Below are 24754 nucleotides of genomic sequence, written 5' to 3'. Positions count from 1 at the left end.
TAGATCACATGTGCGACTATCTAAGAGAGAAGAGAGATATAAGACTTGCTTCATGGTCAAAATGAATTGCCACGTCACATATATATACCTATCAAATGGGGGTAAAATTACCCAAAGGACACACTCTTTCTTCCCCTAAGCTGACTTGACTTCCTATGCTAACTTGGAGACCTCAAAAATAAAGTTATTTAATTTTTTCTAGGCCATATAGGAATATCTCCTCATGCTACAAAAAATCAACTCTCCCTCTTAGCGAGGGAGGTATTCTCCCTTGCTACGACATATTTCCCCTTAGCTGAAATTTATCCTTCACAAGAAAAGTTCATGAGCTTGCTATGTTGATGCATGATTATAGATCACTCCATCCTTCAGTAGGAAATGTGAGTATCTCGACCCTTTAACCATGACCAAATCAACATAGCCCAACCAAAGTCTTTTATGACTCTTCAGGTAAATGTATCCATCTCCTGTGGTTCAATCAACATGACCTAGCCAAGTCCTTCTGGCTTCTTAGGATATGGTATTCCCCAAGACCATTCACCTCTTGCCAAATCAGCATGGCCCAACCAAGTCTTTTTAGCTTCTCAGGTGAAATTAGTCTATTAGCCTTGGTCAAATCAATATGACCCAACAAAGTCCTTCTAGATTATGAGGGGAAGATTTGTCCAATCCATAATTTCTTTGAGTCTTTCACCCTTGGTTAAATGACCGAGCCAGGTCATTTTTTCTTCTTAGGTGAATGTATCCATCTCTCTTTGTCAAATCCACATGACCTAACGATGTCCTTCTAGCTTAACAGGAAATGATTTTTCCGATATTGCACATACATCAACATTCCCTCTCAACAAGGAAGACATTCTGCATTATGTCAAGCTTTTCTTTGAAGTATACAAACTTCACTCTAGATAGAGGCTTGGTGAGAATGTATGTAAGCTAATCATCTATGGATATGTATTGGAGCTTCATTGCTCCCTTCTACACCATGTATAAGATGAATTGACCTAATTAGAGAGTCTTACAAGAAGCTTCCCTAGCCACACCGTTATAGGACTACAAGATCCCAAGCTAAATCAACACCTCAAGGTGTTCTTTTAGTCCTCAACATTCCTGAACCAATTTGAATTAATATATCCCTATAGTTTCACTTCACCACATGAGACATATCTCAAACCATATCTAATTGCACCACAGAGGTACCTAAACATAGGATTCATTGCATGTCTTTGCCCAACCATAAGTTAGCTATCTTTCCTCACTATACGCATCACCATAAATTATTTTTGGTTACCCTGGCTAGGCGCTCCCTCTAACACTGAAGCAAATCCTCGTGTGGAAATCCATGATCCTCCCTTTAGCATGGAAAAAAATATGCCTTCCACTATTTCTTCCCCTATCACTAAAGCATAATCGGTTGTTTGGCATGGTCCCCTCATAGAAGGCATACTTCTCATAGAGACCTCACACATCTCATCATCTAGTTTGACAATCTCAATCCATGACATCCTCTTAGAAGGTGACAACTTCAATTCTTCTTGATTATTTTCTTACTTGGAACTAGAAGCTCTTCCATGCATTGGGCATAGTCCTCAATGTCTGGACAATATTCACGATCAAATATCAATCACTCCCATTGAGTCAACGCTTGAGCTCATAGGCCATACAAGAACCTGACCATCTAGCGACTGGAGCAAAAATATTCTCATAGTCAACTCCCTCTTTCTGGTTGAACCCTATTGCCACAAAATTTTCTTTGTAATTCTTGATGCTACTATCTATTGCATGAATCATTAAATTGGAAGTCCCACAATTCTTCCTTTCTACAAAAACCCACTCATGAGGCCATGGAAGAAAAAATTATAACCAAGCAAAATACAAGGAAAAGAGGCTAACCAAAAAATAAAAATAATAATAATCAACAAAAATATGGATCACTTTTCTCTTGATTAAGGAAGAAACTATTGGGGATTATCAACTCCTTCTCTGATAAATCTAAAAGAGAAGCTCAAAAACCTGTCATGTTCCTATAGATCCTAAAGCACTAATTCCTTTGACTTCTTTTTTGGTGGATTCCCATCATCATCATCATCATCAAAATTGGTTGTTGATGCATGATGCTTTTCCTTCCTTTTCTTCTAAGGAAACTAGAAGGCATAGTGTCAAAAATGATGAAAATTGAAGCATTTGACCTTCGACATATCATTCTTATCCTTATCCTTAACAAGAGCGAGTATTCTACCTGTATTCTCCTTATCTAATTTTCTAAAGTTCCCTCTTCCTTTACCTTTCCTTGCATGAGTTGCAAGGACTTGTGTTTCTCGATCCCATAGACTCTATAAGCTATTATTGGACAACAATTTGGCCTCTTCTTGGATACAATCATTCCATAGCTTATCAAATGTGGGTAGATTTTCCCTTGCGTAGATTCCTTGAATAAATGGCTCCCATAAGGAAAGAAATCCATTTAGAGTCACTGTAACAAGATTTGCATCAATAATTGTGTCTCTAGTGGTAATAAGCTCATCTCCTATCTAGCAAACTCTCAAGAGGTAATAGACTATAAAATATGATCTCGTCATCATGCCATTATTAGGTATATTTCTCAAAGTTTACTTCCTATTAGTGTTGTTTCCTTCAAATAATCCTACTAGAGCATCATATATTTCTTTGGTACTCTTCAATGTTACAATATGAGGAATCAAGTTGTCCTTTATATAATCTACAAAGATTCGCTTAGCCTTGGGTTGATTCTTTATATACCTTTCTTTCTCTCGAGCTTCGTCTGGCTCTGTAATGAATTTCTCCACATGTTTCTGCATTCTCTTCTAATATAAGGAGTATCTCAATATTCCAATATTTGAAGTTGATGACACCATATAGCTTCTCTTCAAATATGAGACTTGGTGCCATTTTTGGCATGATACCCAAAAACTAATCAAGTTGTTGAACACTTGTCTCTTAGGATGATTTCTGGGTCTACTCTTTCAACAAATCTATGATACCATGTTGAATTTTTCTACAAGGTGAGTAATAGAAAACAATTTTCTATCTGATAATTACTACCCAATGATCCTCAATCAATTTTTCTCATGCCACTAATATCATTGAGAGATTATACACAAAAAATATCAATAGAGAATGCAATAGAAATAATAAAGATCATATAAAGAAAACCATGACAAATAGAGACAATATTTTTACCTTTAGAGATCCAACCTTGGGAGAAAACCCAATAATTTTTCTTTAGGAAAAATTATTATTTAATAAGGTTTACAAGTCAACAACTTCTCTAGAATTTGTGCCAATATCCAAGTCAAAATATTAGTCAAACCATGGCCACCTTCAACATCGAACATAAACTTCCAACACGCCTCAACCTATCCTCTTCAAAGTATATGGCAGGCCCTACGGCCACTGTGGTCTTTCTGCCCTATTCTGTGCTAATCACCCATATAATTTAGCTATGTGAAAAGGAAAATAAACTTGGTCAAAATTGTCTTGCTAGATCACATGTGTGGTTATGAAAGAAAAATTATGAAGAGATATAGAATACTTGCTTGATGGTCAAAAGGAAATGTTACATCACATATATATACTTGTTGAATGGGGTAAAAATACCGAAGGGACACAAACTTTCACCCTTCATCTGACTTGGCTTCCTGGGCCAACATGGATACCTCAAAAATAATTTTATTTAATTTTTTCTAGCCATACGATAATACCTCTGAATGCTACAAAAAATCAACAACATCCTATATTCAGTGTTGGATATTGTTCTACTATGGTGAGGCAGGATAACTATAGTAGGCCTTAACCTGATCCTTCTCTTTTTGCTATTTCTTATTCTGGTTCTGATTTTTGCTAGTTTAATTCTAGAGATTTATGTTTATTTATCTATGAGGTACACTAGGAATAGCTCTCTGGTGTCCTTTGGCATGAGGGGGTCTATTTCTAGAGGTGGTTGTATGTATATCTAGTAGATGGGATTTTATTTTCATGTAGACTTGGGTCACCCCAAATCCTCCATTTCTTTGCACTTGTCTTTGGTCTTGTTTTATTCAAACTCCTTCTTCGCTTGATTTGGGTGTGAATTAATTATCTAGCTTTATTTTATTCTTACTGGGGAAAAATTCCTTGGAAATGCATGTGTAGTCATAGGGGTGTTGGGGATAGAGGCAAACAATGTCAAGACCATCCTTACGAAGATACTACCATTTTTCACTATGTGATTCCCCCAAATATGTTGGAAATGAGATCACTAATTGGGGGGGGTGAATCAATAATGAAGGAACTTATAATTTTTCTCCAAATAATTAATCTTTAACCATGCATAAACTGAAACACATATATAGAAAACAAAGCATAAAAAATGAACATGGAACGTGAAAACCATTCAACATGTAGAACACAAGTACGTCAGGTGGAAAACCTTCTCCAAGGAAAAAAACCACCCGCTACTGCTGCACTGCTCAAATATTCTTTTATGTCTAACAATTCTTTACACAAAGATTCAAATCGATACTTTCAAATGGGGACTCTTTCTCATGCGGATATACAGAGTACCATCCACTGAAGGCCACAATCATCAACGATCCTCACCTGATTACTCCTGAACTATCAATCACCTCTAAAAGCTCTAATCTATTGGAAGCCACCACTACCAATGAGCCTCGCGTAGTTTCTCCGAACTATCCAACCACCATTGGATTGAGAAAAATGCTCACTTATATTTATTTCACTAGAGTCCTCCAACTCCAATCCTCTATATGGTTCTCGTTTCAAAATATTTCAGACTGGAATCGAGAACTACTTAGCATGAGAACTACAACAACATATCATCAAATAACACAATGAAAAACCAAATCTCCAATCTCCAAATACACCACAAACTGCAACACAATCTCTCCATAGTTCTACCAATCCACACATCACCTTCTCACTCACTACAAAAAGGTGATGACTAAAATATGCTTTAGCTAACTACTGCAACACTTGCAATCTAATTTAGAAATTCTGCAATACAACTCGCACAACTTGCACACAAACCTCCAATATCACACTCCCTCAACACACCAAGAAAATCAACCATACTATCATTGAACTTCCTCTAATATATAAATGAATTGAAGTGCTCAACTCAATAACTACCAAGAAGTAATGAGCTCCACAAAATCTATTTATATGCTTGATTTGATCTGGACTCATCTCATTGACTTGATAAAGCCATTAAATTCACTTCATAAAATATATTTTCAATGTTAATCACTTTCTATAAGGTCCTTGACCTTTTCCAACCTTTACATGAAAAGCTTTGAAAAAGACAAGACGAAAAAACCATAAATTAATCTAAGATGCACAAGGAATGCAAAGAAAAACACTTCTAAGATGTATACGGATCTCTTGTGAAGAAAAAATGCATATATTCCTGGGTGTATGCAACTCTTGTGACGCGAAACTTTGTATATACCTTAAAGCTCAAGTTTTACATCTGTTTAAGCCACCACTTGGATCTTATCTCCATGGGTAAGCTAGGGACATCATGACACACCTACACACACACTTTGACACCATGAGAACATGCATAAAGCTTAAAATAGGGCATCATACTCATAACTACATGAAATACATCAAGTAAAATCCATCTAGTATCTCAGCTCTTCTAGAGCTTGTACAACATCTCCAACACATGTAGAAACATATGTAGTACTTGTAGAAACAACCCAACCACTTGAAACAACAACATCTTCAACATATGCAGCAATATCAACCTATGGTAAGTCAACATAAAATTCCCAACATCATCACAACTCAACCTCCAAATCACCTCCACTAAGTCATGCCACAACCAAGTTGACATCAACACCAACCAATAGAACAACCAACTGAACACTTCAACAACCAAACACCCTTCACACATCATGATCAGATTGAAATAAGCATATGACAAGTAGCACTAAGACCATGTTTACATCAATTCCAACACTATAATTCCAACAAAATATCCATGAAGAAATTCTCCAGCTCAAAACCCACACCTCTAATGATTGGTGGACATTTTCACACTTTGTGATCATGGAGGAAGTAGCCAGTTGGCTTCCTGGCCCTAGTCATTCCAAGGGAATATGGCCGAATTAGTATCTGAATTCTACCAACCTTTATTGGAACTTGAACACTCTTTTGGGAAGAGTCCTGAAAGAGAAACACAAAGATTAAATTGTCATAATTTCTTCCTTTGATGAGATAAAGAGGGCAGAGCATCATCAATACTCTTGTTTGGCTAGCTTGGATACTAGAATAGCTCATCTGGAATTGTTAGCATATTCTATATGAACTCAAGCCTTTTGCTCCTACTAGTACCAATGCATAGGATCCTACTCTAGTTCCCTCATTGGATTCTTGATCACTTGACATGACTTGCTTTGGTTTTTTGTTTCTTTTGATACTCATTCTTTGTTAGCTCTAATTTATTATTGCAATGAACACTTTATTTTACTCATTTTATTACATTATCTATTAATAGATTTAGTTTCCCTCATGGTAGATTGAGACTTATAATGGCATGAACTATGTTCACCTGAGCATAGTATTCAAAATCGACTTGGTGAAACTACTAATAGGTCAAATTGCATGGTTCATTAGCCTCAATGACCAAACTGACCAATAAACTTGGTTCATGCCCTTTTTAACCTATGATTGGCATAAAATTAGTTATAAACTGATCAGTTTGACCATAAATTGAGTGGTTCATTAGCAACATAACCACAAACCCCGCACGCAATGGTTTTGGGCACGTGTTAGTGATTTTGATGAAAATTGTTGGTTGTTTCCCTAAAAAAAAATACCCCTCCAAGCCTTTAAAAGCATGCCTCCACTCTCATTTTCCTCAGAAATCTCCTTTGGAGTTTTTGTTAGCATCATTGTGAGTAGTTTGTCATCTTACAACTACTTTAGATATGGCTAGTGGAGGTGGCATCTTCTAGAGGAGGTTAAGGTAGCCAGTTTCACCTGAAAAAATCTATATTTCATTTCTTTCCATGGTTTTTTTTGTGTCATTTCAAGTTTTATATTTAATCTTGTTTGTAGGCTAAATATATCCCATAATTTTTTCAAAATTAATTTTAGGCTTTCTGTTTTACTTATTTGCATTTTTTTTTTAAATTTTCATATTTATTTCCTTTGCAAATTTCAAATCTTTCATTAGCCACCATGCCTCCAAAATCCAAGGATATGGCATGGGCTTATTGTGATATGATTGATGGGAAAATGATTTGTAAATTTTTCCAAAAATATATTGGAGGAGGGGGTATTTACATCTTGAAACAAAACTTGGCTGAGATAAGTGGCCAAGTAAGGCCATGTAGAGCACCAAATGAAGTTATAGGGCATATTAGGGAATAATACCTTGAGAAGTTTGAGGCTCAACCAACTAAGAAGTTTGAGACTCAACTAGTTGAGAAGTTTGAAACTCAAACAATTGAGAAGTTTGACCCCGAGCTAGATTCTATTTAAGTAGCTCTTGTTGATGATCCCATGTCCAACAATTCTGATGAGTTTGATCATGATGAGGAGTGAATCATTGTCATGTTTACTAGTGTTATGTAGACTTGTAGTAGGCCAATGGCATCATAGCTTGTAGCATTGTTCTTGAACTGTAGAAGACATTTAAAACCTCATTGATTATGTATTTGGTTGCTGATATGCATCACATTCGATGCCATTTTGATACATTCACTTTTATATGGTACATAAATGAGCAAACTTTGCATATTTTGTATATATTGGTTTGGAAGCATGGTTTTAATTCTTAAAAATATTTTTTTCATTAAAAAATAATTATTTCATGTATTTTTAAAGATAAGTTAATTGAGATTTGACTAGTTAGATTTTCCAACTTCCAGTTCAAAAATTGATTTGATCACCAATTTCGATTTTAGATACTATAGATAAATATTTGGAATGATGTAATATGAAATTTTGAGATAATTAGAAATACCTTACCAAAAAATAAAAATAAATTATATATATTATAAGTATTTTAATAAAATTATATATATATATATATATATATATATATATATATATATATATATATATATATATATATATATAATCTTTTTTTAAGTGTAAATGTTTTCTCAAATTTAATACTATGAAAAACTTATATTTTAATTTTTTTTTATCTATTTTTATATTTAAAAAATTTAATATTAAAATAAATTTATATAAATATTATACCTATAATATATTTATCATTAAATTAATTTTTAAATATATATATGTCAATAAAATAATTATAAAATAATGTTTAAATAGTTAATGCAAATTGTCAATTTTATCAAAACCATTCATTACCTCTTTCACATTTATTCACATTTAAATGTTGTATTAAGTTGAAAGTAAAAACAATAATAATGAATAAATTTAATTAGTTAATGATAGATTAATATTTTAATTAAGATAAAAAATAAGATATATATATATATATATTTATTTATTTTGTGGAAGTTGTAGTATAGTAGAATGAAGAAAATATTTAAAAGTGTTTTGTAAAATATAATATGGGAGATATTCTTTATTTTTTTAATCAATTTTTTGTTTCAATGAATGTATGATTATGATTAGATATTTATTTATACGAAGAGGTTAAACAATAAAGATTGTTAAAATATGAATAAATTTTCATGAGATTTTTATTGAAATTGATTATTGGTCAATTCCCAAAATATCATGGGATTAAAGAATTTGTCTCGCTAAAATAGTTGAAGATGAAAAGCACTTCCTCCTAGATTGTTTATCTTATATTAACATTAGGTCTAATTCTAAAATATTTGTTATACAATAAATCTTCTTAACATTTTAAGTTAGTAAAACTATAATGATATTGAAATAATTTTTTTAATGTTTTTTGAACACGAAAATAAAACATTAACCAATTTGCAGTAATCCTTTACTTTCATAAAATTTAATAGATCACACTATTATTAGTAGATTATAATATCATTATAATTATAACTAGTACAACCACATTAAAAATATTAATGTGGTTGATATAGCCGAAGGCTTCATTTGTATAAACATATAACAAAAAAAACTATTTCAACAAAAATATTATTCTTAACTATTCCAACATTTTTTTTTCATCGGCCAAAGAAACTTCATTTTATTATCATAGAATCAAATTCAACAAAACACATCATCGCCACAACATAAAAATACATCACTACTGCCTCACAAGGCTATGTTGCAGGCTTAAGAGCTTGCACAGGCCTTGCTGTGAATAGTATGAAGCTTGAAAAGAAGCTAAGACAACCCGTGCCATTGGTTATTGCCAATATAAAAGGAGCAAACAAACATTTCTCGAGAATACACATCAAGGAGGTGGGTTGGGGAAAAACGTGGAGGAGTAGCAAATAACGCAGCCCGCTCATGCGCATGATAGTCTATGTGTTCCACCCAAGTCTCCAAGGCACGAAGACGGTCATTTGTGTGCCAGAGATGCCATTGAAGCTGCTGCTGAAGGCCTTCTATGGAGCCCAGGTTCTCATTCTGCATATGCTAGAGGTCAAGAATATAAGCTGCCAGTTCATTCCTGTCATCATACCTCTACTCCCTTAGAGTTTCCATGATGTGATGGATATTGTTCAGCTGGGCCGCAATGGACTCTAGGGTGTTTGGAGCCACAAGGTGGCCTAGGGAGTGGCTTGGGGACATGGAAATGTCTGCATCAGTATGGCGGCGCTTGGTTGACTCTAAGTCCAAGCTAGGCTATCTGTGGTGCAAACGTTCATCCATATGATGGCCAACACCCCCCCTTTGGGTGCGTCCTCTCTATCTAGGCATGTAACCAACACCACCACCATTGGTTGCATCGCCACGAGGAGGATACTGCTTGTCTTGTGAAGCCCACCACACAAGTCGAATTTGAACTAAACACAATAAAACTTCACTTACCATTCATGAGCTGGGGAGCCCTAAGTAGCGAATTCTAGCACCGCGACCATAATCTTTGAGAGAGTAGCGAGGCATGTCACTTTTTTCGAAATTGGGCGAGCCACTCTAGTAAAGGTACCAAAACCTTTGCTCCCCACCACACTAACTCTCTAGAGGAGCTATGGTGAACAAGAGATATATCTAGACTGAGAATGGGGTGACATTTTCTCCCCACCCACACTCTCCAATTGTGGAACAACACCATCTATCACACCAGCTAGAAAATTCCTCCCCCAGATCCCATGGCCAAATTATCTGTAAGTTCTAGTTCTCCACAAGCCCGCATGCGACGAACTCACTCTAAACTACCACCCCAAGCCACAACCTAAGCTAGGACGCCAACAACCCGCAACTCTGTCTCACCCAATACTCTTTCCTCATCACCCAATGTTTACAACTAGTCACCCTCTTGCCTTTGCACTGCATTATGTAATACTCGCAGGGTGCAGGGTCTGGGCCCCAACAACCCATTATTTCATTTGTGTGGCGCATGGAGTCCATCTGGCTCCACTATCTACTGCACCGCCAGCTATCCCTCACCGTGAAAATTATTATTATTAACTTTGATTTTACATAATCCTTAAGAATCCTAGGGCTTGATAAAAAAAATAATTGTTGAAAACTTTCTATCGTTTATAATGCAATTATAAGGATTTTTTTCTAAAATTAGATATGCTTTGAAAATCCCTAAGAAATTGGTGGGCTTGGCACATAATTTGTTTTAAATTTATGAAAAGTGAATGCAAACTAACAAACTCTCTAACACAATACAACCAACCATTTATAAGCATTCAAACGAAGGACATGGTGATGAACATATTCCCTTGAGAGTAAATCTAAGTAGTCAACTAAAAAAAGGTCAACCAATCCTCATCCACCTTAAGTTGAAATAGAAATCTTTTAGCTAAAAATTTATCAACATTATAGATGAATAGAAATATTAAAAAAACAATTTTAATATTTCGAAAATGGTTTAGTAAATTTGTTCTCTTAATCAATATGAATTTGGATGGAAATAAATAATAAAAATTAATACAAAATTAGATGGAAATAAATAATAAAAATTAAGTCAACCTAGTGATTCTAGGAAAATTACATTATAAAATTTACTTAGACATTTTTACGAAGAACGTAAATGAATGAAAAATAAGAAAGAATGATGAAAAATAAAAGAGAGTACTTCCACATTTTTATGAAGGGCAGAAAGATATAGAATAAATGTACTTAAAATAAGAAAACATTTTCAATATAAAAATTATTTCGACCTGGTGATTCCATGGAAAATAAGTTAGCAGGGGGGATTTTTATTTGACAAATTCAAAGGGAGACTAAACCAAAGTAGTATCATAGAAACACATAGTTCTAGTACCATGATGTTCATATTATGTATATAATATTCACACCATGCACATAATAATAGTTTCCAAAAACAACATTATTTCAATATATTCTTAAGAGCTAAGTAAAATCAAAGTTAATAATAATATTTTTGTTGTAATAGCTAATAATAATACTTTTGTTTTAATACATTCTTTTGTTATATATTTATAAAAATGAAGCCTTCAGCTATATCAACCACATTAGTATTTGTAATATGGTAGTACTAATCTCATATTCACATTAGATCTAATTCCAAGATATTTGTTACACAATAAATCTTCTTAACATTTTAGGTTAGTAAAACTATAACGATCTTGAAATATTTTTTTAATATTTTTTGAACATGAAAATAAAACACTAATCAATTTTTAGTAATCCTTACTTTCTTAAAACCTTAGTAGATGTTAATATCATTTTCTTCTTTTTTTGCTAAAGCAAGAACCAGACCTTCTATTTCATGTATGTAAGCAATTTACAATATATACAAACAATCACCATCCTCTGTGGACTAGGGCTAGCCAGAATGATGCCCTACGGAAAAAGAAAGTTCAGACTCTTTTTGTTTCTTACAAAAAAAAAGGGGAAATGGGAATTTTAGGGCACATGAGCCAACCACAAAAACTCGCGAAAACTACCCGGTGGTTAGTCTTTTTGATTGCCCACGTTTAAAATACTCTTTTGACCTGACAGCGGAAATGAAAAATGCTTCTGAAAGAAGCGAGGTATAAAACTTCCCGTGCCACTTAACTGCTCGATCCATCCTAACCGTCGGATGTCTTTGTATAAATGGACGGTTGTGCTTGATATCGCACCACCAGAAGTTATCGACCTTTAAGGTGCGATGGGGGTGGTTTTCGAATCCGACCATCCACCACATGTCACACTTTGTATGGTATCACTGCCCATGCTCCAAAACTACTTTCTGTAGGAAAGCGGTGCAATCTCCTGAAAACCACTCAAGCTACTGAATATTCACCCGACCATAGAAATTAGGATGTGGAAGCCCCCATCTCCACTGCCGAAGATTATTCCCTAAGGCCTTTTCCTGGATTGGGGAAAAATTTTTCCTAACACAGAGGATTATAGAAGAAGAGATAATCCAATCCGCCATAATTAACCAGAGCCATTCTTTTGCCTGTTTGACCCAAAAGAGAGAAACCAGCCAAGATCTGATCATCGAGACCTTTCTTTTTGGGATTTATTCCAGAACGCTTCCTTATCCTTTTTTGCTAGGTTGTGACTGCAGGCTTTTAAAATTCTTTGTGGTAGAGCTTGCCAGCCCGTTGGAGTTCTATTATCCTTGCATATAACACCTTGGTTGGCCAAGAAATCTGCCAGTTTGTTGGCCTCTCTGCGCACATGATTGAACCTGACAGAGTTAAGCCCTTGAAGGTGACCCTGAATTCTCTGGAAAACTCGGATCAATTTCCAGTGTTGAGAGACTTTCTCTGGCTCTGAGCCTCATTGAATTCTTTTTACTGAGTTGATAACTAACTCTGAGTCGGCTTCAATGATGACATTATGACAGTCCTCCTGCTTCAAAAATTCCCGTCCTTGCTCCATTTCCATTAATTCTGCCATGTTATTGGTATCTCTTCCTAGATGATAGTGGAAAAGGGAGAGGATATTACCTGCTTCATCCCTCAAAACTCCTCCATATCCTGCTTTACCAGGGTTACCCTTTGAGGCCCCATCCACATTGTATTTCAAAAATCCTCTTGGAGGAGGTTGCTAGTACTCCTTTTCAGAATCCTTTTTGTTAGCTGATTTGTTTTGGTATGGTAAGATGATCTCCTGCAATCCTAACAACCTGAGAGTTCGAAGTTCAGTACCTGAGGGAGGAATTTTGGGAAAATTCCTAGTTAAAGAGCTGATTGTTTCCTTGATCTGCTTTAAGATCTGCTCAAACAGGCTAAGAGGATGACCCTTTTCCTCTTTGAAGATTATCTTGTTTCTTTCTTTCCAAATATTCCAAATAATAAAACTTGGCATGAGAGCCCAAGCAAGGTTCAGAACTTCATTATCCAAAAAGTGTCTCCTCCATCTAATAAGGGTGTTAGTAATACTCTCTTCATCCCTGTCCGACTATTGAAAGATGTTGGCAAAAGCATCCCACAGCCTGGAAGTGTAATGACATCTGTTGAGAAGGTGTTCTATAGTTTCCTCTTGGGCTTCACAGAGCTTGCAGATGGAAGGACCTAACATGCCCCTCTTTCTAATGTTGTCCTAGGTCAAGATTTTCCTGTGATGAACCAACCACATGAAGAGTTTTATTTTTATCCACCCTTGGTGTCTCCAAAGGTGCAACCAGGTTGGGTTTGGAGCCTGGGAATCCAGCTCTAGGAGAATATTTTTTTTTTCGTTGATATTGAAGATGCCTTCACTGTTGTCTCCCCATATGAGTTGGTCCTGCCAAATAGAAATTAAGATCATCCTTTGATCCAACCTTTCCCCAAGAGCCTCTACCTTTGTTGTCAGCATTTCATCATTCCTGCACTCTATATTCTTCCATTTCCTCCACTTTTCATTGTTGTGGGTGTTATCCGAAAAATATTTCACTCTTTTTTAACCTTGGGTGTCAATTTCATGTTTCAGGTTCAAAAACTCTTCTTCTAGCAGTATTGGTTCTTGTTGCCATTTGTCCTCCTAGAAAAGAGCCAGGTCTCCTTCTCTGATTTCCCAAAACTATTTCTTTGAACTAAACCTCTGTTCGCCCAGGCTTTGTTCTAGATAGCTGAGCCTTTTATGTTTCCAGACATTCTTATGAGGTCAATGTACTGCCACGAGCTGGCATATTTTTCTTTCCATATGTTTGCCCATTGTGCCTTAGGATTTTTCACTCAGCGCCACTAGAGTTTGGCTCCTAGCACTTTACTTAGGATCTCTTGGTCATCTAAGCCTAAGCCCCCATGATTCTTGGGTTTACAAATCTTTTCCCAAGAGACCAAGGCCCATTTTTTCATGGTTTCCTCCCTGCCCCAGAGGAAGTTTCTCTCTATGTTTCTGAATTTTTGCAAGACTCCTATGGGGGCTGGTAATGCTGAAAGCATGAAAATTGGAATTGATTGGAGCACAGCCTTTGTCAGCACTAGTTTGCCTGCTAGATTTAGCGATCTTCTCGTCCATTTTCTAACTTTACCCTGCATTTTGGTGATCAGGGGTTCCCAAATTCTCTTGTGCAGTGGTTTCTCTGTTAAAGGAACCCCTAAGTACTTGGAAGGGAGGGAATCCCTGTGGAAGCCTAAAATTCTGGAGATGTTTCTCTAAATAGCTATATTGGTATTAAAGAAAAAATTTGGATTTGGAGAGGTTGACTTCCATACCTGAGGCCATGACAAAGTCATTCAGAATTTGTTTGAATGCTCGAGCCTCTTTGACAGTGGGGATACCTTGTAACATGGTGTCATCTACAAATTGTTGATGAGTTAAGGCCTATCCATTCTCCTTTAGAGTGAGACCTTGAATTTTCCCATTACTCTAGCATGCTTGATAGCCCGTCTAAGGCCTTCCATCATGAGAATGAAGAGAAAGGGGGAGAGTGGGTCTCCCTGCCTCAGTCCTCTGGAAGGAATAAAAATCTTAGAAGGAGAGCCATTGACCAAAATTGAAAAGCTGGAAGAGGTGACTAGGGCCATGACCCATCCTACCCATATGTGATCAAAACCAAAATCCTTAAGTGTATTCCTGATATAGTTACAGTTCACCTTGTCATAGGATTTTGTTATGTCTAGTTGCAAGATCATACCAGATTTCCTTGTACTGGTTAAAGAGTGAACCACTTCATGCACTTGAATAATGTTATCTAGAATTTGTCTGCCTTCTACATATCTTGATTGCTCCCCCAATATCAGAGAGGGGAGAAGAGTTTTTAGTCTGTTGGAAACTACCTTGGAAATAATTTTGTAGACCACATTGCAAAGTGCTATGCATCTGTACCTATCTGGAGTCTGAGCATTATCTTGTTTCTGAATCAAAGAGATGAAGGAGGTATTGAGCACTCGTAAGATGGTTCTGTTCCTCCTAGAGTCTTCCACCACCTTCAGAATGTCCTCTTTCACAACATTCCAGCAGGCTTTGAAGAAGTCTACATTAAAACCATCCGGGCCTGGTGCTTTGCCATTCTGCATGTCTTTAAGAACCTCACTGACCTCTTCTTCTATCATTGGTCTGTTGAGATTGAAATTGTCCTCTCTACTCACTAGCTTAGGTATATTCCTAGTGACGTCTTTGACGAAATGTTCTCTATTAGTATTTTTTTTCCTGGGATATTTCACAGAAGTGTTGAACCAACTCGGCCACTATTTCTTCATGGGATTGAAGAAGTTGTTCGTCCTTCTTTTTTAGTGAAGATATTCTGTTGTGTGCTCTATTCACCATGGTGGAATTGTGAAAAAATCTAGTGTTATGCTCCCCTTCTTTGAGCCATTGAACTCTAGACTTTTGTCTCCAAAAAATCTCCTCTCGTTTACACCGATTTTCCCAATCTTGATGATATTTCTCCACTAGGTCCTTCTTATCTTAATCAAAACCTTCTGAGATCATAGCTTGGTTGAGAACTTGCATTTTAATTTCCACCAGTTTCTTTTCTGTAAAAATGTTACCAAAATTCTTCTTATTCCATTATTTGAGCCTTATTTTTATGTGCTTTAATCTTTTATGAAGCATGAACATTCTAGTTCCCTAAATTTGTAGATCTTTTGCCCACCATTTTCCAATATTGCTAATGAAGTCTGGGTGTGACAGCCAAATATTCTCAAATCTGAAAGGTCTATTCCGGGGGGTGCCTATACCCTAGATTTCCATTTGAATTGGCCAGTGATCTGAACCTCCCACTGGAAGAACACTGGCTGTTATTTCCTTATCTAAAATCATGAAATTCTCAGAGATAATGAATCTATCCAATATAGAAGCTACCTGAGACTCTCCTCCTCTCTTATTGTTCTAGGTGAAGAGGCCATTACATGTGTCCACATCCATTAGTTTCATGTTATCTAAAAAGATCTGAAAGGCTAAGGAGTCTTTATTAAGGGCTCCGGTGCCCCCTTTTTTTTTCCGAAAGTGATTTTATCATATTAAAATCTCCTCCCATAATCCAGGGTATTTTGGCATGTCTTTCCCTGAGGTACATTAGGGATTCTGTAAACTTGAGTTTGTCGTCTATTCTATGAGGGCCATACACATTCGTGACTAGGTAGGTACTCGTGTCACCAACAGGTTGTATCACTACTGATAAATAATTCCGTGCAACTTCGGCCTCAATTACATCCATTCTTTGGGGATTCCAGAGCGTGAGAATACCTCCCGCTGTATTCTTTGCTTTAACTTCTAGATATTCATATTTATTGAGCCACTTGCTATGAAGTTGTCTTAACCTTTGAATGGAACATTTTTTTTCCTGGATAATAATTATATCCAGAGTAGCCTGTTTCATTCTATTATTTGACAATCTCTGCTTTCTTTTACTTCCTAGACCTCAAATATTCCACGAAATGAACTTCATCATTACATATTTGTGAAGGAGTAACTGATGAGATCTTTCATCTTACCTGAATCTATCATGATATTTCCGCATTCCATCAGTAGTTCATTTTTCTTTTACCTACCTCTCTTTTTTCTTGGGTTTTTGGGTGCTAATCCCAGAGTAGATTTTATTGTCTTCACTCCTTCATTGCTCATCCTATTCCTTTTTTTTTCTTTCTTCGGACCCTTTTCCTGAGTTTTCCATAAATACAGTTGATGTATTCTATTGAGCTCTCATTGGGGTAATGATTCCACCCCTCCAGATGTTCCTTGAATTAAAAGCTCTTCTAGATCTAGGTTTTCTCTTTATAGAATCTCCTACAGTTCTGTCTCCTCCAGATCCATTTCACTTTGTGTCATTTCTTGATCCATCTTTGGTTCTGTATCACTCATCATTATTCCTTTCTTCTTAGCATTTTCCTGGGTTAGCTCACAGTTACCTTCCTCCTCCTTCTACCCCATACTTCCTTCCCTTGCTTGATTTTCTATTGCTCTTTCTTCCTCTTCTTCGAATACTTGGAACCGGTTCTGCCTGCTTTGATATCCGTCCTTTTTTTTCATATTTGGCCCTCTTTTCCCGCCTTTTCCTTTATGGACCACCTTGTGAAAGCTATCCCGGTCTTTCATTGTGTTTGTTTTACTAATATTCTCTGCTTTTCTAAGAGGGCAGTCTCTGAGAAGATGCCCATGTTCATGACATTTATGACATCTGAATGGAATATGTTCATAGTCCATCATTTGAATCCATTCTTCATCAAAAACTTCTAGTATTACCTCATCCAGAAGAGCTCCTGATAAATCCATCTCCACACAAATCTTGGAAAAAGAAGTATATTTTCCTCTTCTAGTAGCTTCTGAGGTCTTGATAAATCTACCTAACTTGTTGCCTATGGCAGCTAATGATTCAGGTTGCCAATAATCAAGAGGTAAGGAATAGAGTCTTACCCAAACTAGGACCAAGGTGAAATCTTCCCTCTTCGAGACAAAGTTCATCCTCCATGGCTTCATGTAGAGGCCTGCTGCTGCGTAGAAGTAGGGCCCTCCTTCAAACACTCTGTCTTTATCCTCAATATTTGTGAACACCATTGTAAAGAAACCCTTTGACCCAAGGTGTAGATCTATGCTTCCTTTGGGTTTCCAGTGGTACTTGATCCAAGTCTATAAGGCTTTTTTAGTGGGCTAGAGTCCCATGAATTTGCAAATGATGCATGTGCTCCCTGTGCACTTGCAGCGCGGGATCATTTAAAATAACTCTGGGCATTATTTTATCTTTGGGTTTACAAGGACCCTTTTGTTTTTTCGCTTTTGTTTCCTGTTTTTTTTTGTCCTCTTCCTCCTTGTTTCTAGTGCTGCTGTTCTCCCTTATTTTGTCCTCCACCTCTTCCTTTTCCATATTGTTCCTTTCTTCTTCCACTATTTCTCTGACTTTTTCTGGGGGCTTTTTGCCCTTGATGGCCACGACCTCCTTGAAGGAGGGAGACGAGCTCCCTCCTTTGCCTCTGTCCATGGATGGAAACTCTCGCAGCGTGCCAAAACCCTGGGAGCTCTTTTTTTCTTTAGCGCCAAAACCTCCGGAGTCTACTCTAGAAATTCTCTTGCAACTGAACCCGACTAACCTTATGCTAATATCATTATTATTATTATAAAAATTTATTAATATTATAAATTTATAGATATTAATAGAAATATTAAAAATATAATTTTAATATTTTAAAAATAGTTTAATAAATTTGTTTTCTTAATAATGTGATTTTGGATGGAAATAAATAATAAAAAATAATATGAAAGTAGATAGAAATAAATAATAAAAATTAAGCCAACCCAATGATTACACCAAAAATACATTATAAAATTTACTTCTAAAGGTTTTTTTTAATGAAGAACGTAGATGAAGTACTTCCACATTTTTATGAATACCACACAAATAGAATAAATGTATTTAAAATAAGAAAACATTTTCCATATAAAAATTATTTCAACCTGGTGATTCCATGAAAAATACCTTATCCCAAGGAATTTTATCTAACAAATTCAAATAGAGACAAAAGAAAGCAATATCATAAGAATAAATACTTTTAACACCGAGATGATCCAATTATACACACAATTCTCACACTATGCACACAATAATAATTTCGAGGAACAACACTCTAACATCATACACACAATGACAATCTCCATTAAAAAAAACACTATTACAATATATTCTTGTACCTTGCACTAAGTGACCATCTCCATAAACAACAATATTGATCGTTCTATATATATATATTAATTAAGATAAACTAAAACAAAAGATAGAACGATATTAAATTATATATAATAGAAAGATTTATAATGGATAGGGATATTTTAAAAAATATCTTGTAATATATTTTTATATTTTAAAAGGATTTAGGATTGTAGTATGTTGTGAGTAGTGGAGGAATATAAAATATATTCAAAAGCTTTTTATTAGGTATATTTTGGGATATATTTTTTATTTTTTTAAGTAAGTTTTTATTTTTTATTTTTTATTTTTATTTTTATGTTTTAAAAGGATTTATGATTGTAATATGTTGAAGAGTAGTGGAGGAAAATATAACATATTCAAAAGCATTTTATAATGTATAACTTGGGATATACTCTTTATTCTTTTAAGCAAGCTTTTTTTTTTAATATTTTAGAAAGATTTATGATTGTAGTATGCTAGGCTAGCAGTCACTGGTAGGCAAGATTGCACAATTTCGCTGATAGATTTCTTGCCATGCATGTTGCTTTGTCCCCAGATCTTTCAGATGTTCGTCTATCTCTTAGCAGTACATGATCAATGGCCTCCAAGAGAGCAGGATCACAGGACACTGACAGAAATGCAGCTGGAGCAACAGTTGAGTGAGTGTCCTTTAGTCTACTGATCTATGAAGATACCAAATTGTTTCTAGACAAGGACATCAAACTAAAGTGGAAAGAAGTAAATGAAGCATTTGCACACACTTTTGAGGAAGACCTCAAAGACCATTAGGTGTATGTAAACATTCACAAGTTCGACTTATACCAGATTACATGTAGATATCCAGTATTCCCATGCGCGGACATGATACACTAGATCGTCTCTCACACTGATCTCGAGACAACGACCTTGAGAGGTGTAAGTGGGATGAAGCTTGTAACCTTTTGGGCACGAGACTATGATGAGATGTATCAGATGTTAAAGCCTGTGACTATCATGAAGACTCCCTTCAGCTTACCCAACAATAGTGCTAACTCCAGAGACATTTTGAAGAACTGAGTAAATGAGCCGGCTCGATTCAGGTTGACACCCAACCTGATATACAAGACAAAGATATTACAAAAGGCATATCAATACTTGGTCATATTTTCATGTCGACTGTATGGCCAAGAAAGCATGAAAACCTTCCTACAGAGTTGGGTGATTATGCTAGGCCAACTGGGTAGAGAAGGAAAACCATGTAACTGGTTCAGCATGGTGGCTCATCGGCTGAAGGAATAAGTAACGAAGGCTCAACAGTGACCCAAAGGCATGCATGCAAAGATCTACATGTCCACCTACATCTTAGATGCAATTTGTGCCCGATAGGAGTTCCCAGGCTTGGAGTGGGCATGGTCACGGGTAGAGACAGTTGTGAACACATATTTCAATTTGTTATCCGAATACAACTTTAGAGGAGTAATCACACGGCTGTCTGATCATTTTGTCACCCTAGTTTACAAGATGATATTCGAGCAGGATCCACCCTACATGTCAAAGGATGCAATGGAGGCACTGTTAGACATTGTTGATTGGTATGCCACACCGTCTGGCACCTTCATCCGAATTTTCAACATGGAGAAGCCTCCACATGTTCTACTGAAGTTTTCCTTGGATATACTTGTCATGCAGGAAGTATCTTATCACATCTCGGTAGGATTGGCAGCTAGATTACATTGGAAGAAGAAGGCACCTTGGCCCGCAATTCCTTTCTCGATTGGGTTATATGAGATCCCAAGTATTAAGCAAGTAGATGTCAAAGAAGAAAAAATGAAGAAGTATCCATTCAACCTTCGAAGTTACAATTCATATGACCCACATTGTATTGTGAAGGATCACTACATGAGAATTTAGTTCAACTGGATCCATGGGGCATTTCACTGGGTCGAGGAGAACCCATGGAGATATTGCTACAGTTTCTCCAGACCTAATGTATAGGTCGAATTTTCTATTGAGTGGTTAGAAAAGCAACATGAAGCAGCATCTGGGAGAGCAGTTGCACCAAAAGTAGCAGTAGCAATAGAGGCAAGCATACTAGTGCATGTTAAGGGAAAGAGGAAGATTATCGATCACATGGAGGATGAGTAAAGCTACAAGTCCTGAGTAGATCCATTGGCAGAGAAAGAAATTATGGTTGTAGAGGAAAAGAAGCACCAGCGTGAGATGCGAATCATGAAAAGACAGAGGGATAAGAGAAGAATGGAAGAAGCAGAGAAGGAGTTGCGTGAGCTGAGGGAGAAACTATGAAAGGAATAAGAGTTGCACAAAAAGGAGAGAGAAGTGCAGCAAAAATAGATACAATAGGGGGGCGTAACATGTGAAAATAGATGAAACATCACCCGTACAGGTAGTGGACTTATCAGATCAAATAGCATAATTAAGATAGGGTGAACCATCATAGGAGCAAGACTTCTCTCATGAGATAGAACAAGCACTACAACAGTTGGATGCAGACATGGAGCAGCAAGAATTGGAATAGGACACGGACCTCATGCCTCATCACCAAGAGGTCAACTTACCCAGTTCGCCGCATCCAGATGATGAGCAAGTCTTAAGTGACCAAGAAGGCACTGAGATCCTTGGTGATCAGCTGGAAGGAGAGATGCACAACATATCATTTGATGAATCTCAACATAGAGTTGTGCAGTCTCGTAGAGTGTCAACTCCATAGGATCATACATTTCCTACGCAAGTTGAGGAACGAGTGATCATGACTGATGTGCACAAACATATAGTAGCCTTGGTCGATGCAACTAGAGTGTATCTCGAAGCCACTAGCTCAATTGTTTGCTTTCTCATAGCTGAGAATGAGCGAATGGCGAAGGAACTATAGACGACCAAGCAAGGAGGAGACTTGGTGACAACGTCTGCCCAAGTTGAACTGAAGAAGGAAATAATAGATGAAGTATTGTCCCTTGACACAGTTATGCGAGCATTTTACTCCAAGTTTGGTACCGTGCATAAGGGCCCATCTCAATGAATGGTAGAAGAGATGTGCTAGAAGAGCACGTATCTTGAAAAACTTGCATGCTGCTGTTGATGACATGAAAACAAGGATGATGAAATACAAGGGAGCCCCACTTCACTTGCATAAGATGATGAGGGCGAATTTGGTCGAGCTAGAAGCACGTATCCAGAGTCATATCAAGAACTATGAAGAGCTCCTGTAACTCATCACTAGCATACAGGATTCCCATGCATGAGTATTCAAGAGTATGGATGTTCTGGTGCCCACACATGTTATCCCATCTATTGGCACTCTCACCTAGGTGAAGACAAAAAAACATGTCTGACTAGAGCTTGACTCGTACTTCGATGAGTTGATGCGCATTGCCACCAACCCAGACTTGCCCATTAGTGCTAACATCATGCACAAGTATGTTGCTAGTCTAGCCGCATTGAACACAATGGTGCACATGCTTTCAGACGAGTTGGATAGAGGAGCCTGAGCAATGCACCCAGATTCTATGGAGGCCATAGACAAGTTTAAGACAAATGTCACCACGGAGCACATGGACACCATCAAGGACTACTGATCTTGGCATCAATATGTTATTGTCGATCAACATGAGGATGTTGAGTAGTTGGAATTCCATGGTTGTCTAAGTCACAGTGATGTCTTGCTTGGCTTTCTCAAGCCATTTTGTTTCACATGGATACATGTGCATTGTAATGTAAAGTCATGTCAAGTGTAAGTCAAGTTGTGATAGTTGGATGTAATAATCATAGAGTAGCTGAAGAGTCATGAGGGTAGTTGAACTGTCACAAAGGGGAATGTCAAGGGTCACCCCGCCCGTTTCTATATATAGTCCCTTATAAATCAATATAAAGGATTTTGGTTAGCCAAGCTTCTGATATGACTATCTTGGAGAGAGCTTGGACAATATTGTAATGAGCCTTGGCTTCTCCACTATGCAGAGCTAGTATTGGACCTAGTGGTTGGGCATGGATGTATTGTATGACTGGAACTTACACTTCTTTATATAATAAGAGCTAACACGTTTCATGCATATGTCATATTGTATTCTATACTATCTAGTTTACTCTAAATGATATATGTATTGGTTTACTTACACATGCATGTATAGACTATTCCATATAACTATTTACAAAATCTTTCTAAAATGTGTTGTTGGTTTAACAATCACTTTGGATTACTTGCTAACTTGCCTTCCATGTTGTGATGTATCTTTGCTCATGTGTTCCCTTCCAATCTAAGTGCTATCACAGGTTTCTAAGGGGCGTACTCATCTCAACCCCCACGTGTTAGAACCTCTCATACACCTTCCTTGACTAATTGCAGTTGTTACACCCTTGGTACAAATAGATTTATCTTACTTTCCTCTGTGTGAAATCATGGTCAAGGAATTACCCTACGACCCACTGTTGGGACTCTAAGACCAAATGGTTTGAGGTCTAATTGGGACTTCTTACCAGGGAGATCCCCTAGCATGTTGGCGGGTCCAACACTGTCAACATTTCTAGCCCTAGAAGGAGGGCCAGATGACAAGTTGTGTCCTCTCATCTTTTTTTGAACCTTTGTATATCTTTCATGGATTCTTGCACTCTTCTCCCTCAATGATGTTTTTTAAATAATGAATACGTCAGCATCATGAGGGTATTTTTGGATCACTTTTCCACTTATACATATGATGGTGAAGGAAAAGTAGTCTAGCCTGAGTACTTACATGACTTTATTTCCATGATTCATGAGGAAGATGGGTGTTCTGACAAAGAAACCAACTTGCTGCTTGCATACACACTTCACGAATCTCCACTTCGATGGTTGTTCAGCCTACCAGCTGAAAACGTGCACTCACTTGAGCACTTCTGTGATCTCATTGAAGAAATTTTTTATCATTTTGATCAGCCCATCTTGACCAAAAACTGTTACAAAAACAGAAGGCCCTACATGAATCGATAATGGATTTTTGGCAGCGCTTCCATGACTTGTAGTTTCAAGCTCCAAGGAGCCACATGAAATTCCTCTATCTTTGGGACCGATTCAATTATTACATTAAGAAATCTGCTCGTCCCAAGAAGAAGTTCAAAATCAAGCCTCACTCAACCTTCTTCAGTGATGGAGCCACGCAATCTCAGATGGATGCGGTCACTGTCACGAGTGACTGTTTGCCATCACCACATCAAACAACACCACCACTATCGAGTGATGTTGAGGATCATGCTCACACACCTGTTCAACTTTCACATCCTCCCAACATCACTTCACTTAATTTTCGTGTGAATTTGGTGGAGTCGTTCAATTTGTCATATGCATTCTATTCCACAACCTTTGTCTTCACACTCGATTGTTCCTTTAGAAGATATTGTCTTATGTTCTTTCATTTCAGACTCTTCACTTGTTTTGAATGAGGAACAAGCCATTAATGGAGTTGGTGTTGCACAACCAACGTGCGCTATCATTCATGAAGAGTATGATTAAGAGCTTGAACATCAACAGTCGGTGAAGGATGACTCCCTTCTGTCTGAGCCTCCTGCGTTATTTCCTGACATCTTTGGTGAACCTGCCATCCATGATTTTGCATGTGTATCTCCATCCACGGATGCACCCATTGTTGATCATACACCAAATGTTGGTCCATCCTTCAACAATGGAGA

This window comes from Pinus tabuliformis, chromosome 6 (genome assembly GCF_031772625.1).
Source record: "Pinus tabuliformis cultivar Carrire ecotype Pingquan chromosome 6, CPIR1, whole genome shotgun sequence".
Lineage (NCBI taxonomy): Eukaryota > Viridiplantae > Streptophyta > Pinopsida > Pinales > Pinaceae > Pinus > Pinus tabuliformis.
This window is presented reverse-complemented; position numbering follows the sequence as displayed.